Below are 9614 nucleotides of genomic sequence, written 5' to 3'. Positions count from 1 at the left end.
CTAACTTTAGTCTGGACTTTAGTTGAACCCCAATCAATCTCACATTGATCCAAGGTACAGTTGCGCTCCTTACGTCTCTGATCCCAGCAGGATACTACGCACTTGATTCCCTTTGTTGATCTCACCCACAACTAAGAGTTGCTACGACCCAAAATTGAAGATTTTAATAAACAAATATGTCTCACACAGAAAAGTCTACAAGAATTGATAAATATGTCTCCCACAGAAATACCTACGAGTTTTGTTCCGTCTTTTAATAAATCAAGGTGAACAAGAACCAATTGATATGCCGGACTTATATTCCCAAAGAACAACCTAGAAATATCAATCACCTCACAATAATCTTAATCGACTAGCGAAACAAGATATTGTGGAATCACAAACAATGAGACGAAGGTGTTTGAGACTACTTTTATATCTTGCCTATCAGATATATAAATCTCAAGCCAGTCTTACGATTGCACTCAATCACAATAGAAACAACAAGATCATATCGCTCAACTACAGAGAAAATAGTTGGGTCTGGCTTCACAATCCCAATAAAGTCTTTAAGTCGTTAACCTACAGGGTCTCGAGAGAAACCTAATGTTAAAGGAGAATCGACTCTATCTTACACAACTATTGTAACACTGGAGGTGTGGGGATTAGGTTTCCCAGTTGCTAGAGTTCTCCTTTATATGGTCTCCAAATCAGGGTTTGCAATCTAAGTTACCTTGGTAACAAAGCATTCAATATTCACTGTTAGATGAAAACTTGATTAGATTCAAGTTAATATATTTCAACCGTTATATCGAACTTAGCTTGTTATACACAAATGAAATGTAACTTCATTTAGGTTTAAGTAACCATACCTAAACGTGTACACTTAGTTGGTTCAACAATAGTTAACCAATGGTTAGCCATATGAGCACTTTCATATCAACCTTATTCATCTTCACCACAACTAGTTCAAAAGACTCAAATGAACTAGTTAGAGAGTTGTATAATTGCTTAGATCTCATAGAAGTATACAAGACACAATCGAAGAAAAATCGGTTTTGATTCACTCGAATCGATTCATGAACATTATAGCCACGGTTTGCAAAGATTGCATTTCTTATTATATAAATGTTTTAGTTCATGAACAAACCGATTTTAGAAAGTAACCTACCTAAGTATGCGAACAGGTACGCGTACTTAAGTAACCGGATTGATTTTGTTTTCACTTCCAAACTCTAGCAGAAATTCGCGGACGTGAACTTTCCGCTAGTACGCATATGTGTAGGCATACTATCCCGGATTTCCAACAACCGCCAGTATGCGTACGGGTACGCATACCTTGGGTTCCTGGTTTTGGACTTTTCCACAAATGTAAAAAGCACACTATGCTTATATCCAAATATAGTTACATGTTCTAAACTCTCATTTCAATCATTGAAACATTCTTAGAGGATGTTATATAGTTGTTATTCACAAACTATTTTTCATCAAAGCGATTTTCAAATTATTGAAATAATCAACATGACTTTCGTCACGAGTAAAGATGAACTTGGCCAAAGAGAAAGCTTACCAACACATATTTCGAGAAATAGATAAGCAAGATAAACTCGACTCTAAATAGAAAATGTGTATAATCGAAGTCTATATAGCAATACGACTTTTTTCTCAAGATAGAAGATAAAGTAGATAAACTTTTGAGTGATATATAAGTTCAAGTCTCCACATACCTTTTTGTCAATGAAGTTCCACCAGTTCCTTGAGTAGTTCTTCATCTTTGCATGATGAACGTCGTGGAGTCTAGAGCTCAACTACACTTAATATCCTAGTATGAGACTTAGCTATAAGTAGACTAGAAATCAAGACTTATAGTTTGGCAACTAAACTTGATAAACAAGCTTGAGATAGCAACGCTTGCGAGGTCGACCAAGCAGTGCTCTAAAAATCTCCCTCTTTGTCAATTTTAGTGATAAAACTATCAATACATATGGAATAAAAAATAGATAAACAAACTTTTGTAGCTTCTCTTCCACATGCCTGATCTTCTTGGTTCTTCAACATTACTCGAAATCTTCGTCACTTCCAAGTACTCCAATGATCCCAAAGGTTGTAAGTTTAGTATCACCGTTGTTCAAAATCCGTAGTCATAACAATGAGAAAAAAACAATTCTCAATCATTGTTATACAGTGTCATAGTATTATTATACAACATCAAAGTTCAATTGTATCACAACTTCGACAACAATACTATGGTGATATGTATCACTCCCCCTTAGTCAATACTCCATCTCACATGGAAACCACTCCCCCTTACATAATGATCCGAAAACCATATGTATTTGTAGTGTGAACTACACATTAATTCTCCCCCTTTTTGTCAATAAAATTGGCAAAGGTACGAAAACTAGTGGGATCCTAATGAAATTTCCATAGAGACATTTCATGACCAAAAGCAAGCACATATCAACTTTTTAGATGCCATCATATAGCCGAAGCTAAATGCATTCATCAAGGAGTTTATAAAGATACAAGATAACCCCTATAATATTCAATAGCCGCACTCCCCACAAAGATTTGGAAATTAATCACAAGTTCAATTAAGAACTCTCCCCCATAAAATGTCATTCCCGAAAGAACAACAAGAGCGACCTTACTTTCACAAGAAAAGAAGGATTTCTTTGGACATTAACAAATCACATGAAACGTGAATTTATATCCAAAAATACCAATTAAATTAACCACAAGAGAACCTATGATTAATTTAATCGGAAATGCTCACATAAGAGAACTTAAGGAGCCGCACAGTATTTACATAAAAAATATGGATCAGGGAAGATCATTACTGCGGAATAAACAAAGATTCATTTTATTTCTCATAACCATTTGCACAATGACATATAATAGACTTAATCTTTGTAAACAAAAGTTCATCCTTTCTTCCATCAATATTTGCGTAATGACATAAAAGGCTTAACTTTTGTTTGTCAAAAATTCATTCAATCTTTTATCAATACTTGCATATCGACATATGAAAGACTTAACTTTTGACCACATATGGGACAATCATAATTCACGGACGTAAACATACATATCCCATAACAAGTTGCAATATATAAAACCATAAAGATTAATATTGCAAAATCATCTTCCAAACAAACTTTAGAATTTAAATTAAGAAATCTAAAAACATTGCAAGATGAAAACGTTGGACATAGCTATGTGTAATCACAATAATAGTTATTCCAAACCTAGTTATCCTTCTTAAAACATAAGAATAAATTCTCGTAAGAAGTTTCTAGACATTATAGAGCTTTCTCAGAGCATCTACAGAGAATTCCTTCTCATTATTGAAAAACCCATTGATTATGGGATCGTTCAATTCATCTAAATCTTTAGAAATATCAGTCAACTCACTAAGTTCTCTTTTTAGCTCATGCAAGATGTTCTTTGTCAGAGACAACATTTATTCATAGTGAGTTATCTTTTCTAAATAAGAAACCATTTGAGATTTTAAATCATTTCTTTTGTTTATGGAATCTTTCACCATACCTCTAAAGTTAATATCAAAATGACAAACTGACAAGAGGTAGTTAGAGGAAGAACCTTCTCCATCATTTGTAGATCTCTCTTTCTTCATCCTTGAGGAAGTGATTCCTTCACACAGATACACATTAACTGCTTCGACCGCATCTCTTTTTGTGGTACCTCTAGTTACATGATCCATGAAACTGTATCTTTCAGGGAGAAGAGAGATGTAGGACTTTGATTACAAATGATTATAAATAGACTTACGGACACTCAAACCCTAGAATAACTTTGAACAACTCTTTCATGGTTTATTATCCATTATCTAAATATATTAGGAGAATATTTTCTTAAGAAAAATAAGAGAAAGAATACATAAATAAAAAACTTGAGCTACCTTGATGCAAACCTCATTTTCTCAAGTTAAAGATGAGGATGCGGACGTCACTGGTATTAGACAGTGACGAAGTGAGCCAAATTCTCACCTCTTTTACCACCTAATGGCTTATCAAGGTTTGTTGTAAAAACAGATTTCTTACCTCGTCTGAATCTGGAATCACTGGATTTTTTAGAATTATCCACCGCCAGATTCATCCTTTGCATGTTCTCTTGAAGCCTGGCAATTCTTTTGTTGTTCCTCTTGAATATCCAACACATACTTTGAACATGATTTGCATTTCCACAAAACGAACAAATCACTAAAGATTTTTTGTTCTGTTGAATTGCCTCCTGTTTATCACAACATTCAACATACATTGTTCCAGCATTAGTTGGAACAAGAGAGTTGTTTGTGTTTACAGTTTTGCTTTTGAACCCCAAATCAGTTGTGTTCCCGAAGGACTTATGACCGAATAACATTGCTGAGATTTTGTCAGAGCTTCCAGATAACCTTTGTAGGTTATTCTTAAGAGTGTTAATCTCCTTTTCCTTTAGAGACATGGTTCTGGTGAATTCATCTTTAAGAAAATCTTTCTCAAGATTTTTCACTTGGAGCGATGATTCAAGTTTCTTCAACAAAACCTTTAGTTGAAGATTTTCTTGATGAATCTCTCTACTTGTATTCAAGAATTCAAAAATCTCCGTGTCAGACTCAAGTTCTGAATCAGAAATTGAGTAGGTGGAGGTTTCCGCTGCAAGAGCTGAAAGTTCATTGAACTCATCAGAAACATCCAAGATGTTGACATACGGGGAAGATTTTTCTTGTATTGAATCATCTGAAGCATTAACTAGAGTGAGAAGTTTATCACATCTTTTGCTTCTTTTCACAAACTCTTTGATCTTTTCCGTTATCAGTGATTTTTCAAAATCAACATGATTAGAACAACATTCATCAGCCCAAGACAAGTTAGAAGATTTACTTGCGTTTGTCACAACATTGAACGCAGATGTTCTGACTGTATTCTGATCAAGATCAAGAATTTTTAACTTTTCAATCAGAGTATTTCTCGAAAGCACATCAATCTTATTTCCTTCAACGATGGCATGATTCTTAGAATTGTATCTGGATGGTAGAGATATGAGAATCTTCATCACAATATCCATTTCTAGAATAGTCTTACCCAATGCAAAGGATGCATTAAAAATTTCAGACACTTTGTGATTAAACTCATCAAATGAATCTTCATCTGCCATACGTAGGTTTTCCTGATCAGAATTTAGGTTTTGAAGCCTAGTTTCTTTTTCACAGGTATTCTCTTCAAATACGGTTTCTAAGATATCCCAGGATTTTTTAGACTTCGTGCAAGTAGTCACTTGATGCTGAAGATCTTGGGTAATGGCATGTATGATAGCATTTAAGCCGTCAGAATTTTTCTTTGCAACAAGGATTTCTTCTGGACTATATCTACCAATATCCTTAGGTATAGATACATCGCCTTCGGTATTAACCAGAGGATCATAGCCATTAACAACACGTACCCTTGTTTGAAAATCACGAGCTTGAAGAAAATCACGCATAACGATTTTCCACCATAAGTAGTTTGAGTCATCGAAGACTGGTGGTACGTTTATGGAGATTTTATTTCTTTCCATAGAGTCAGATCGCTACAAACACAGACTTATAAGGTCTTAAACGTGTTTGCCTGCTCTGATACCAATTGAAAAAGCGTGGGTCTAACAACCACGCCCAATATTTCGCTTAGCAATCTGTATGTACTAACTCCAAAACACTTTCAAGAGAATCAACTAGACAGTCAGACTCAATCTTACGAAAAGTATATCAAAGAGTTATATCTCAATCTCTCAATTCAATCTGCAATCAAACAAATAATAATTTGCGAGCCCGATTGAATATAAGAGAGATAACTTGAACGATACCAAATACCAATGTTCAAAGATCAATCAATTACAATCAACAACCAAAAGTTGGATTTACCAATTGATCGATTCAACACACAACCTGTGATATTTCAATTATATAACAAAATATAATGCGGAAAAGAAATAGGATAGACACCAGAAGTTTTGTTAACGAGGAAACCGCAAATGCAGAAAAACCCCGGGACCTAGTCTAGATTGAACACACTGTATTAAGATACTACAGACACTAGCCTACTACAAACTAACTTCGGTCTGGACCGAGTTCAACCCAATCAATCTCACACCGATCCAAGGTACAGTTGAACTCCTTACGTCTCTGATCCCAGCAGGATACTATGCACTTGATTCCCTTAGTTGATTTCACCCACAACTAAGAGTTACTACGACCCAAAGTCGAATATTTAATAAACAAATTTGTCTCACACAGAAAAGTCTACAGGAATTGATAAATCTGTGTCCCACAGAAATACCTCTGAGTTTTGTTCTGTCTTTTGATAAATCAAGGTAAACAGGAACCAATTAATATACCTGATTTATATTCCCGAAGAACATCCTAGAAATATCAATCACCTAACAATAATCTTAATCGACTAGCGAAAAAAGATATTGTGGAATCACAAACGATGAGACGAAGGTGTTTGTGACTACTTTTCTATCTTGCCTATCGGAGATATAAATAGCAAGATCAGATCACGCAACTACATAGAAAATAGTTGGGTTTGGCTTCACAATCCCAATGAAGTCTTTAAGTCGTTAACCTACAGGGTCTCGAGAGAAACCTAAGGTTAAAGGAGAATCGACTCTAGCTTACACAACTAGTATCACACAGGAGGTGTGGGGATTAGGTTTTCCAGTTGCTAGAGTTCTCCTTTATATAGTCTCCAAATCATGGTTTACAATCTAAGTTACTGTAAAGACCCTCAAGCTCGTCTATGCTATTAAACCAATCAGGAGACGTTTTAGCCGATAATAACTCTATTACTTTAACACGAACGTTAATGAATAGAAATTAATCTAAAAATGATTTATATACGAAACTAATACCGCTGGATAGATCTCGAAAAGTTATGCGAAATGGGCTACACGAACGTGTTATTCGGATACCAGACGAAAAAGATATTACTTGATTAGTACGAAGGGTAAAATTGTCATTTTACAGATAAACCGCCTGGATGCCCATATATTTTTGATGGGTGCCTTTATCAATTTGGACGGCCTTATCTCAACCGAGAAGATTAACTCGTTCTGATTTTCTTTCTTTCTTCTTCTTCTTCATTATTCTTCTTCTTTCTTTTTTTCTCTTTTTCTTCTTCTGTTCATCGCCTCTGGCGATTCTGAGGCCATGAAATAGAAAGGAAATTTAAGGGAAACATTAGAGGTTTATTGTTGGTGATAATGTTGAAGTCAGTTTAGCTTTGAATGAAGAAGAAATGATGGATTGATCAGAAGTTAGGGTTTCTGCGATTTGGAATTGGTTGAAGATTTAGGAGAAGCTGAGGATGAAATAAGTAATAAATGAGGGGTTCTTATCGAATTGATGAAGTGAAGCTAATATGAGGGTGAATCGAATAAATTAGGGTTTCCGGAGTCTGTTGGAGTTGTGTAAAATTGTAGTTGGGACTGAAATAAGAGAAAGAAGATCAAGGATGAGTCATTGTTTAATTGAAGTTCTGAAGTTGATTTGATAAAGAATTGAAGGTTAGGTTTTGATCTGGAGTTGGTGATTGAGTATGAAATTGAATAATTGAGGATTGGTTTTAAGAGTATAATATGAATAAGAAGATGTTGATACTAGTTTGAAGCAGAGTGTTTGGCCTGTACAAGGGCCTTGATTTGTATAACCTAAAATTAGTCTTGTGGACTGAGTCGACTCACCGATTTTCCCTGACTTGACCTGAGTTGGAACCTTGACCCGATTTGACTCAAGTTGACCTAGACTTGACCTGGACTTAGACGTTGACTGTTAGTTGACATCTTCTAACCAAAAGTTGACCGTTTGTTGACCAATTAGACCAGGCCTTGGATTAATGGACTTGTTATGTGGACTTGGCCTTAGGACTAGTTACCTTATGTTGATGAATTGGACCTTTCAGGTCCGAATTAGTCTTTGGTTTCTTCTACAAAGTTGCAGATATTCATAAGACTTAGCCAATGAACTATAGAAACAATCTAACTGAATTAGTAAACCTTAGATATGATAAAGATAAATAATAAAAGGTGTAGAACCATAAATGGGCTTAGAACCATTAGATAAACTTATATGATTCTTGTGTGAGCCATTTTGGCTAGATTCTTAGACCTCTTACAATTAGTCTTTATTAACAACGATCGATTCAAAGGATGAACCAGTGGATCTCGAGGTAGGCGTGGCTTGTCATCAAAAGAGGTGGAATACATTTAACTCTTTTGTAAGCATTGTTTCTTCTTTTACAAAAGTTTATGCTTAACAAACTCATGCATTATCTGTTTATGCAATCCATGCTTTATTTAAATTGCATTACGATAATTCCGTTGATTCTGTTAATCTTTCCATGGTTTGGAAATGACTTGTAATGTTTATTTGTCATATCAATTGTTATGGGAAATAAGAATTTTCACTTGTGGTATATAGGATACGATCCTTCGCATTTATACCTACTTACTTTCTGCTTTTATGCTATGTCTAGGGCGATACACCACATTATTATTATCTAGGTGTGTAACTGGTTGACACCATATTATACATTGTTTGAAGAAGGAGTTTGTCCATATATATGTTTGTTTATTTCAGTGACTTGGTCACTTTTTAATGTTTGGAAAGACATTATTGTTTTCCAAATCTTGTCCCTGATTACTTGAAAGTTAAATGTTATTCCTACTGGGCACCCATTTTAGGGTTGATGTGCTCAGTCTTTCCCACTTTCAGTTTCAGAGACAGATCAGAATTGCGCAGCGAAATCTTCAAAGGTTGAGTTCGTTAGTTGGTTAACTTCGGATATGTTTATTATGTTGTATATTCTATTTGTAAACCAAATGACTATTATATATGTATAATTTGAGAGGAGTTTTTGTATATATGTATATTTTAGAGTGTGGCTAGTTTTTGAGTTAAGTTTTGTAGCAGATTTATTAATTGAATGCTTAAGTATATGGTTTAGATCCTTAGTGCCTCTTTATTTAGTTAATCTCTTGGATTAGTCAGTTGCTAGCTTTGGGGGAGCTACAATGTTGGTATCAGAGCTCACCATTAGATCTTATATGGGAAAAGATAGAAATAGCCAGTGCCAGTTAGTGAACTAGATTAATTTAGAACTGGGTTTGGTTGTGAGATAAATCTTAATCACTAAAAGCTATCAATAATTAAAATATTTATTTGATTGATTGATTATTTGCTTGGTTGTTTGTATGTGTAATGAAATAAAAATTGTAGGGTACACCAATAACTTTAGCTATTAGATATTAGAAAGTAATTAGTCTAAAAAGTGTGAACACGTAAACAATCATATACTAGAAAAATAGTAAAATCAGTATTATTGATAAATCTTGAAAGTCACATAAAAACTTATTGAATACCTTGACATATACGTAGAGTCAACAATTTATAATTACATAAATGTTAATAATTTGTTGGAATTTAATAATATTTTTAAGAGCAGTTACAATGATACTTCGATCATCGGTTTAACGATAAAAATATTATAATAGTAATTATAAATGAAAATTGCAGTAATAATAATTTCGGTAATAATAATTTTAGAATTTATCAATTAGTATCATATTAACTTAATTTAACTAAAATTTCAATAAAGATATAT

Source organism: Papaver somniferum, chromosome 7, assembly GCF_003573695.1.
Source record: "Papaver somniferum cultivar HN1 chromosome 7, ASM357369v1, whole genome shotgun sequence".
NCBI classification, from domain to species: domain Eukaryota; kingdom Viridiplantae; phylum Streptophyta; class Magnoliopsida; order Ranunculales; family Papaveraceae; genus Papaver; species Papaver somniferum.
Note: the sequence above shows the minus strand (reverse complement) of the source record.